A 10,859-nucleotide genomic window follows, 5' to 3' on the forward strand; every position below is an offset into this window, starting at 1 on the left:
CAGATGGATTGTATTTGTGTCATTTGCCAGCTGTAGTTGACTGGTCATGTCTGCCTGGAAGGCTGGGCTGAAGATTCTGAGGCTGAGCCCAAGTTCTCTGGAAGAGATTACGGCGATCAATTGGTGATGTCTGTCATGAGTGGCATACCAGGCTTTAGCAGCATGTGCCACCTGGATTGGCCAGTCCCAAAGAAGGGAAACCTCTGTATCTGGTTTTCTACACCATGTCTTCTTATCTCTCTGCCTTTTGCCCTCTGACCTGGGATCATGCTGCTGAAGTTCTGCTCACTTTATCTGGGACATTTCTCTGTTTTTAACATCTTCCTTCCTCTAGAAATGTCTACTGCCTTTGTTCCCACCACTAGGCTCCCCTAAGTGCTTCCATGCTTTTCCAGAACTCTGCTTCCTTGTCCTTGGTTGGCTCCTCTGGAGATGGTCACATGCCCTTGGTCATGTGGCTGTGCGTGATTGGCTCTGCGCTGGGCACACTTCCAAGCTGGGTCTGTCTCAGGCAAACAGTCTGTGCTTGGGCCTTACTTAGAGCTGGCTGCAGGGAGAAAGGATGGAGCCCCATGAAGAGAGAAGCGGAGACGAGAGACAGAGAAGTTTCATGTGGCTCTGAGGCCCAGCCATTTCCTGCTGTCCTGTGTTTCATCATCCTGCTGCCTTCTGGATTCTGTGAGCGAAGAGAGCCTCTTTGGGCCCCAGCAATGTGGAGTTTGGTTTCTATCACTGACAACGTGAGTCCTGCCTGACACGTGGGCTGTGAGCAAGCGCTCGCCTTTCTTCCCCTACTCGAGCTATTTAACTGCTCAGGACCCAGGATCCATCTGTTTGCATAAGCTTAGTACAGCCTCTCCAGCAGCTGAAGGGCCATGGCCCTCTGCCTCCAATGTCCTTGGCCTCTTGTGCCTGGTCTTGGACTTGTGGCTCCACAGCTGATGTTAACATCTGCCCAAAGCCCTGCCTGTGTGAGCTGAATGGAGGGGCGATGCTCACTTGCTCCCTTTTAAGAGCAGCAGGAGGAGTGGTTTCTGTCTCTGCAGCAGCCCGTCCTCGCATCCTGGCATCAGCCCATGGGATTCTCTTTGCTCGGTCCTCTGCCTCTGTGCTCCTCTGTGCTTCCTCCCCAGAAGCACAGGGCCTCAAAGCCCAAGGCAGGCTCCTCCCTCTGCTGGGCTGTGTCCTGCCTCTGTCTGGAGGCACGTCTGTTAGCATCGTGTTCATCTGTTCCCCCGGCTCCTGCACATGTGTCCGCCTGCCTGGTCATCGCTGTGTTAGATGCACTCAGTAAACATTTGCTGAATGCCTGGGGGATGAATGAGAGTCAACAGTCAGCAGACGCATTTGCTTGCTCTAGTCCTGCAAGAGGATCTGCATTTGAAGAGCTCAGGAACTCAGAGGGGAAGAGCAGTGGAGTAGGTGCAGGCTGAGAGCCTTGTGGCCACACAAGGGAGGGACTCTCGCAAGAGATGACACTGGCACAGGCCTCAGAGAGCAAGCCTTGCATGTGGTCAGGAAGCAGGCTTAGGAGTCAGGGTGCTTTGCCGATGACTGGTGATGACAAGAATAATCCTATGCCCAGGTAGTGTGTTGCCAGCAGCTCTACCACAGCACCAGGCTCAGGTTCTTTCTTTTGCTGCTGTGGATGATCCTGCAGACATGAGCTGGTGGTGGGAACACCGGGCAGTGGGGAGAGAAGGAGCAGCAGTCTCCTCAGTGTGGGCTACTATGGGATTGGGTGGGTTTGAGAAAAGAACCTGTCCCTGGTATGAGAAGGCACCATGGCTGTCCTGTGTCTGTTGGCTTGGACTAATAGGACCCACCCTGAGAAGGACACTGTCAGCTTCTTCTGATACGCTAGCTGTGTGGGAGGTGGGATGGATACACAGGCCAGCTCCACAGACCAGGATGGGCAATAGTGAGCGGGGCACCGCTGGCCAGGGGAACACTCTGTCATGGCTTGGCGTCCAGAAAGTCCTTGCTTGCTTGCAGTTGGCAAATCAAATAGGGCCATGCCTGAAAGAGGGGCTGAGGGGCAGGTATCCCTTGGGCAGGGGACAGAATGTCATGCTGAGGAATGGGCTCTGCTCAGTGCTTTGGGCAGGAAAAGGGGATATGGAAAATGTGCAGGGCAAGCCCAGACACTTCTCTCTGGACTTACCAAGTGATGTGATCTTCAGAATTGCCACCTTCCAAGGACTGGCTACTGTGGGGATGGGCTAGACGGATTTCCCAGAATCCCCATCTCTGTGGGTCCTGAGCTGGGATTGGCTGCAGGCTGATTTGGGTGAGACAGTGAAGGTGGAAGCAAGAGGAGTTCAGTGTCCCTCAAAGGTTGTGGCCGCCACTCCATGACAGATGCGGAGTGCCCCACAGGCCTGAGGCCACTTCATTTCTCTGACTGTTGACCTTGCCCACCAGCCCAGTTGGCAACCCCGAACCCCCACTGGGCACTGGTAAGCAAATGCCTCACAGGTGGCAGCCTCTGTGGGTCGCCTCATGGGCTCCCTGACCAGCTGCCTGCCCACCTTGACCCCCCCCCCAGGCCTGCACCTGCCCACCCTACTCACATCTGCACAAGTGCACACCCTGAGTCCTCCAGGGGAGTGGGTCCCCTTATCGCCCAGTGGGAGCATCCCAGGTCGGGAGTGTTAGTAGCCCATGGGGGTCCGAGTGGCCGCACAGACTGCTGGGTTGAAAACACGCATGCCACCTCTGTGCTGCAGACTCAGTGAGTTTTTCACCTGACTGTGGCTCAGCCTTCTCCTTGGTGAGGAGGAGGGGCGCTGGCAGAGCTGGGCGGGGCATGTGCCTGGGCAGTGCTGGAACCTAGCAGGTACCACGTGAGTGCTGCCTGCTGTCACCACCCGTGAGCTGCGTTCCAGGCTCCAGCCCAGGTGGGCGCGCAGGTGTTAACTCACTTACTCTCCCAGCAATCCTTGGAGAGCGGCACCACTATTAACCTCGTTTACACAAGCACAGAGAGGCTATTAGGTTGGAACATATGAAATTGCTAGTTTTGTAGGTCAGACTTAGTTCTGGGGCAGCAACTGCATGCGGCTCACAGCTAGCATGACTGCGGGTCTCAAAGCCGAGCCATGTGCCTGATCCTGCTGCTTGCGTGGTTACAGAGATCCCCCACTGGGCGCTGGACAGACAGGGCCTCCCTGACTGTGGGCTGTTTGAGTAGCAGTCACTCTGCATGCAGAAAAGAGAGTTCTGGGGCAGGCGGGGTAGCTGGGCTCTGTGGGGTGTCTTTGCTGTATACCTTTGCAAACTGCTCAGCATCAGGCAGAGGTGTCACCGTCTCCAGGAAGCCTTCCAGGGTTCCTCAGTCAGAGGATCCAACTTACGCAAGGGCTTGTAGGAAGAAGCTCCCACCCTGCTCTTCTAGGGGACACTGGGGACTTCTGTGTGGTTGGGCAGAAGCTGGAAGGACTCTGTGTCCCCACTGTAAAATGTGCTCATGGGGTGCCCTCCTCCTGGGAGGCCACACAGACTAGGAAATGTTTCACACCTGGCTCTCTGGGTGCCCTGTCTGCCAGGAAGTTAGTCTTTTTTGCTCACCTTTTTTTCATGGGGGGAGGGGGTTTATGGTGGTACTGGGGATTGAACCCAGGGCCTTGTGCTTGCCAGGCAGGAGCTTATGCTGCTGAGCTGTCTTACCAGCCCTGCTTACCTTGTATTAAGGTAAAAATGAGTATGTGGGGAGCATGTATAAGCTTGCTTTTGTCAAGAGCATGACAGACTTTTGCAGAATTAGATGATAAATGTTCGCTGCATTCCTTTCTTGAGTCTGGGAAATTTTAGCCACAACAAAAAAAGCAAGCCCTGACCTGCAGCCTTTGTCCTTGACCGCAGTGACGTCACCAAGTGAAGCTCTTGGAAGGGATGCCTGGTAGCCAGGGCAGTACATTTCCACCACAAAGACACGATGGGCGGGATCCACCACAGAATGTGGAGGACAATGGGACACTGGGAGACCATTGGGAAGTGATGACTTTTGAGTATTTATTGCTTTTGTCTTCAATGTAATTTATTGTGAATTTATGTAATTTAATTCTTTAATATTGGCCATATTGAACACCCAGCTTGCAAAATTCCTGAAAGTGTAACCACAGGCCTCTGTGAGCTGGTAGGAGCTGGCCCCAGGGTGTCACCCCAGGGTGACTGTAGGCAGTAAAGAATTCCATGCCTTCAAAATGCTCAGCAAGCCTGGCAAACCAAGCGAGGCTACCATGAACTAATTTTCTTAATAACTATTGTTATTATTGATTGGAATTTGTGCCCCAGAAGTCAAGGTTTGGACATATTTTCCCACTAAATTGTCACCTGAGGACAAGGTCCTGCTTTGGGACCATTTTTTCTCCTTTGGTCGCCAGGACCTGGGTGGAGGAAGCTGGGCAAATGCACCCCAGGCTAGGAGTTGTCCTACTTGGCTGGGGTGGAAGTTGTTTCCCTCGGCTGATCTGTGGCCGTGCCTGGGTCCTTCCCAGCATCGAAAGCCACAGATGCTATCTGGCAGGCCTGTGTGCCATTTCTGGGCTAGTCTGGAAATCTCAGAAGCAGAGAGTGTGTGTGTGAGGATCTCTCCCCGCAGCTGCCGATCTAGGGCAGCGCAGGTGTTCTCACTGACCCACTGCCCAAGTCTTACTCCTTGAAGAGAGCAGGCGGAGAACAAGTTTAGCTACAGCCACACCGGGGCCGAAGTGGCCACAGAGGCGGCTCTTTGCCCCTGTTTCCACTGAGCCCCATGGCTCTGGTGCCTTGGTGCAGAGAAAACCATGGACTTCAGGACCTAATCCTGACCAAAGCCCATGCGGGGAGGAGCCCACAAGGAGGGAGGCCCAGAGATCTTCGCTCAGAGTCTGATGAAAGCAGCATGAACACAGCTTCTTTGATCCACAAGCTTTTATTAAGCATGGGCCAGCGGGCCAGGCTGGTGCTGGCTCTGGGAAGTCTTTGCTTTCAGGGAGATTTCTTTATTGAGGGGCAAACGAGGAGAGAGGAAGGCCATTACAGAGTACATACGTTCACTGCGAAGGGGCCCGCTAGGACCTCAGGAACCATGGGGAGCATTTCATAGAACTTTCCCCAAAATTTCTTTCCCTTGCAAGGACAAGCCATTTCTCTGTCACATCTGTCACTCAGCTCCCACCTGCATCCCCTGCTTGCTCCTGGAGCATCAACCCCTCTGTGTTCTGGTCTTGGCTTCAAGTGAGCTGAGGAGTGGGCTCAGAGGACCCTTGAGACAGAGGTGGTATGTCACCACTGTACACCTGCAGTGGGACAGAGCAGCAGGTATCAACCTGTCCCCAGCTGCGCTGTCATCTTGAGGACCGAGGTATTTGCCAAGGAGTGAGAGAAAGCATGTTCTGGGAAGAGAAGGAGCCAGGTTCCCCACTGCAGAGAAGCCTGGGGTACAAGTCAAGAGGATGCCTTGGGTTCACGTGAAGTCCTGTTGGAGACATTAGAGCCAGAACAACAGAGTAGAGTCAGGCTGTATTGGGTTACACACCCATGGGCCAGGAAGAAGCAGAGGCCACGGCATAAGAGAAGTTTTTCTGAATCATTAGCTGAAGGGAAGAAATACAGCAATGGCATGGAGAACCTACCCAAGGGTGTAGCAAGTCCAAAGGTCTAGGCGGGTAGAGGAACTTCAGCAGTTTCATTCCAAGCGATCTTTCCTTCCTTGTTTTTCCTTGTGTGCGCTGGCCTGAGGAGGCAGAAAGAGAAGTTTCCCTTCGGCAGAGGCCCCTTGGGGCTATGAGAGGAGCTGAGGCCCCTGAGGTGGATGGTTTAGAATCCTGGCTCTGCCCCTGTATCTGTGGCCCGAGGATGTAAAGTCTTGGAGCTTCAGTGTCATCATGTGTCCTCTGAGGACAGCACTTCTCTCCCACACTGGTTGTGGCTTTTGGTGAGAAAAGGGTTGTTGGGGGAGGGGCACCAGTGAGGTACACGGCCGGGGCACTGGCTGAAAAGCACACAGCTACAGCATCAGCCAGGTTGGGGGTGTGTCAGGGAGTGACCCAGAAAAGGCTACTATGAATACTATTACTTAAAGTATGTGCAAGTTTTTGTGCAGACATCTTTTCTTTCCTCTTAAGAACAGAGGTACCTGGGTTCACAAATGCTTCTTTCTGGGAACAATTTGGTTCACAAACGGAAGCGTTTAGCCAAATTTTGCTTCTGTCTGCAAACTCCACATCAGGTGACAAACGTGACTGCAGCCCTCTTCCCTGATTGAATGTGTGGCACCTGGAGAAGGTGGCTTGACATGTGGCCATCCTCCCCAGAATCATGGAGTGAATGAAGTTCTTGAACCAAGGTACCACTGTGTATCTCCAGGAGTGGAATTGCTGGGTCATGAGTTACTTGTGATGTAACCATTTTCTATACTTGTCAACAATATATTCAGGTTTCATTTCTTCTACATTTTTTGCCAACTATTGTTATTTGATTTTTTGATTTTAGCTTTCCCAGTGGCTATGAGGAGGCATTTCATTGTGGTTCTTGATTTAGGATTTCCTAATGGGTAAAGATATTAAACATCTTTTTATGTGCTTATTGGCTGTTCACGTTTTTTTGGAAAAATTTTCATTGAGGATCCTTTGCCCATTTTTAATTGGATTATTTGCCATTTATCTTTTAAGTTGTATACATTCTTTATATATGCTACATACAAGTCCCTTATCAGACATATCACTTGCATTTATTTCTGCCCATTTAGTGGGTTGGCTTTCTACTTTCTTGATCCTATTATTTGAGATATAAAAGTTTTACATTTTCATAAAGTTCAATTTTTCTATTTTTAGTTTTGTCACCTGAACATTAGGGGTCACATCTGAGAAACCATTGAACAATTCAAGAGTACAAAAAAATCACCCCTGTGTTTTCTTCTAGGAGTTTTACATTTTGAGTTTTGATACACTTTTAGGAAATTTTTGCATGTGGTGTGCTACAGGAATCCAATTCTGTTCTTTGCATGCTGTCCTCACACCATTTTGTTAAAAAGACTATTCTCTCCCGCATTGAATCACATTGGCACCCTTGCCACAGATGAATTGACTGAATATGTGAAAATGTATTTCTGGATTCTCAATTTCATTCAATTAATCTACATGTTTGCGCTTATGCCAGTACCGCACTGTCTTGATTACTGTAACTTGGAGATAAGTTTTGAAATCAGGAAGTGGGAGTCCTCCAACTTTGGCTATTCTAGGTCTCCTGAATTTCTAAATGAATTTTGGGACCAGCTTGTCCATTTCTGCAAAGAAGCCGGCTGCGATTTTGATAGGAATTTCACTATATCTGTAAATCCATTGGGAAGCATTTCTACCTCGGTGATGCTAAACCTTCCGCTCCATGGACATATGCTTCTTCCTGTTTATTTACATCTTTCATTTCCTTCAGCACTTTTGTATTTTCAGAATACAAGTCTTGCACTTCTTTTGTTAAAGATGTTCCTAACTATTTTTTCTGATGCCACTATCGGTGCGGTTTCTTCATTTCCTTGTCAGATTGGTCACCAGAGGGCATCCCCCCCACCCCCGTGGGCTCACATGTGGTGGCCTGATTGAAAGGCACTGACACTCTGATTTTGAAGGAGTCACGTCAATTACGCAGACAAGAAGAGCACAAATAAGATCTGCAGAGCATACACTAGGGGCGTCCTAGCTCCTTCTAAGTCTGAGCTGTCATTTTATTACAACTCTCCACTTAATGACTGACTGGTGGTGGACCCCCTAGGGGCCAGACCGTGTTTTAGGAGTAAGAGGATAGCACTGGATCAGGCCTAGCTTCTGCCCTTATGGGACAGGCATCTCTTATGGGAAGACAGACAGTAAAATCAGCAGTTAACTGAATACGTCATAAATTTTAGGCAGTTGCAAATATTTTAGGAGAAAAAAAATTCATCTTAGAATAGAATGCTCAGGGTCACAACGTTGAATTTAATGGGGTGCTGGGGATGCATGTCTGAAGAGGTGACATGGGGACAGAACAAAGTGCAGGGTAAGCCCAGTGGAGAATCAGATGAAGAGGACAACAGTTGTGTGCCCTGGGTGGGAAGGAGCCGGAGGGCGCTAGCAGGCTGCTGTGGCTGAGGCTGAAGCTGGGACGTGGACAGGGAGAACGACTGCGGGGCTGGCAGGGGCCAGGCTGCAGTGTTGGGCGGGCTGCCGGAAGCACTGTGGCTCTCACCCTGAGGATGACGCCGTGTCACTGAGAGCTTTGGGAGAGAGGAGCAATGATCCCCAGCAGCAGTGGTGCTGAAGGAAGTAGCACCAAGGTGAAGGAGTGGAAAGCACCTTGCAGAGTGGTCCTGCACGTACCCAGGAAGGCAGGGCAGCCAGTCATGGCAGAAATGGGTTGCGGAGCCAGCTCCCCAACCCAGGGCATGTGGGGGACTTGGGGGAGCAAGACAAGACCCCGGAGGGAGCTAAGTCCCAGGAAGACTGTTCTATACTCTGGTGTATTGTGGTCCCTCCAGAAAGTGGCACCAGTTTAGCCCACACTGAAAACCAAGGCTGGGGAGCCCTAGATTGGAACCTGGGCCCCAGCACTAACTTAAGGGCACCCTCAGGGGTCAGTCACTTCCTGTCTCACTTATATTTCTTGTTGCTGAGACAAAATACCAGACACCCAAAGTTAAGGGAGAGAGGTATATTTAGCTCATTTTGTGGAGATTTCAGTTGATAATCAGCTGTCTCCAAGGTAGGCTGGCAAAGAGAAGGGGCAAAGTTCATGATGGCAGAAGACAGCAAAAGCCACAAGAGCAAAAGGGAAAAGCAGGCCTCTTCTGTTATGCTGTACACAGGCAGCCTGCCCTGGGGCTGATATCGCTCTTGGCCTCCAATCGTAGCACTGGACAAATGAGCCAATTACAAATTCTAGATTCATATGTCTCCAAAAAGCCCTCCCCCCCTTGACTTAATGAGGCTTTTGGGGACATTTAAACACAAACCACAATACCTCCCTTCCTTGGGGCTGTCACCCTATGACTCTTATCTTCAAAAAGGCATGGCACAATGACCCTGGGAGGACCCTCGCTTGGGGAGATGCAGCCGCTTCTGGTCACTAACCTGGGCTAAGCTGGAGGGAGGTCAGGGACTTCCTACCTAGAACTTGGAGAGCTTCAAGCTACTTTGGCCTCCGTCTCCTCTGCATTGTTGCTAAGCAAATGTTACTGTCTGAAGCTGGTTTTCAGATGGTGAGCTTGTAAGGACTGAGGGTTGGGATGTGTGGCTAGGTGGATGGGTGGTATGGATCCAGTTCATGAAGAGTTAAGTGTAAGGACGCCATGAAGGTCCAGCTACACCAGGTCTTCTGTGAAGGATCCAGGAGGGCTGTGATACTGACGAGCCCACCTCCCACCTTATTTCTCCTCTCTCCCAAAGCTCTGCAGAGGAAGCAGAGCAGGCCCAGAGAAAACAATACCTCTGCCTTGGGCTGCACAAGGTGGGGACAAGGCTTCCTGGCTTCCCAAGATGGTCTTTCTATGACATCCGGCGGCCTTTACAGAGTTGCTCCTGAGAACAGGAGAAAGAATCATCTTTTCTCTGATCCTTAACTTTACCTTTTCCTGCTTTCCTGGCTCTTCTGGTCAATGTGCTCCAAACCAGGTGTTAGGGTCTGTGTCTAGTTTTCCCCGCAAAGTCTCATGCAGTCATGGGGCGCGGACTTCTAGAGTTTGAGATTAACTCATGATCCACTGGGATTATGGGTTTTAGTATTGCTGGGATTATGGGTGTGAGTACTTCCCCCAGCCTGGGGCGGAAAGCCTGAATGCAATTTAAGAGACAAAGAGATAGACCTCCCCTCTGCAGCCATTGTTGCTGTTACTCCCCCCCATTTGCTCTCTTGCTCTTTGCCACTACCATGAAAGGATGTCCTCTGCCTTGTGCACTCTTCCTTGGAGCCATCCAAGTATGGACTGAAACCTCCAGTACCTGTGAGCTAAATCAACCTTTCCATCCCTCATTTGGAGTGTCAGGTATTTGTCCCAGCAACGAGAGAAAAGTAACTGAGACACCAGGAAAATCAGAGCCCTCCTCCAAGAGTTCTGCCACTTGAACAGGTGGAGAAGAATGTTTTATTCTTTTTTGGTATCAATTTGTTTAGATATAATCCAGAAATGCCTATGATCAGCATTTTGTTCTGTTGAGAAATTAGAGCTGGAAGAATAGAATTAACAGTGAGTAGAAAGCAGATGGAAGGTGCGGAGAGCGCCCTTGGGCGTCCCTGGGCCTGGATCCCACTGTTCCTGAGGTCTGATCTCATCATTTTGAAAAATTTAGTCCACTTGCCTTCTTATAGCAGCTGGGACACCCTGCTGGTTTCCCTGGCTGGTTTTCCTGGCTTCGCTTGCTCATGGGCTGAGAATCCAGTGATCTGCCCCTGGGCCCAGCCAGCCAGGAGAGGCCTTTGCAAAGACCTTTGAGAAGGCAAAGACCTTTGTGACAGCCTTCCTCAGTGAGTGGCCCTGAGGATAGGAGAGTGGGACACACGCTCAGTATAGGGTCCCTCACCTTTCCCATATGGTGACACTGTTTTGGGATTTAAACAAGACCTTATTGTACAGGTTGGAGAGTCAAAGCCTCGGTTCCTTCTGCCTCTAGGAAGTGATTCTAAGCCCAGACTGCCCCTTGGACAAGGTAGGTTGTCCCCCTGTGCTGGCTTAACAGGCCAGGCTGAAGTCTGGGGAGCTAACCCACTGGATCTCGTCACTGGGCATCTCTCTGGGGATTCAGGACTGGCCTAGGCTTAGTGTGAGAAGAGTCATTGAATGTCAGTGTGTTGGAGGAGGAGGAGGAGGAGCAGGAGGAGGAGGAGGAAGAAGGAGAGGAGGAGGAGGA

The 10,859-nt window shown here is 50.7% G+C and overlaps 1 long non-coding RNA gene across 1 annotated transcript in view; it reads left to right on the forward strand.

Moving 5' to 3' along the window:
- Positions 1-535: 535 nt before the first annotated feature.
- LOC111818494 overlaps positions 536-10,859 on the forward strand; it is a 25,215-nt gene continuing 14,891 nt past the window's right edge. The window contains exon 1 of the long non-coding RNA XR_002822472.1: positions 536-740. This is a non-coding gene — a long non-coding RNA (uncharacterized LOC111818494). The remainder of the gene's footprint in view (positions 741-10,859) is intronic.

Source organism: Octodon degus, unplaced genomic scaffold (genome assembly GCF_000260255.1).
Source record: "Octodon degus isolate 3935 unplaced genomic scaffold, OctDeg1.0 scaffold00005, whole genome shotgun sequence".
Classification (NCBI taxonomy): Eukaryota; Metazoa; Chordata; class Mammalia; order Rodentia; family Octodontidae; genus Octodon; species Octodon degus.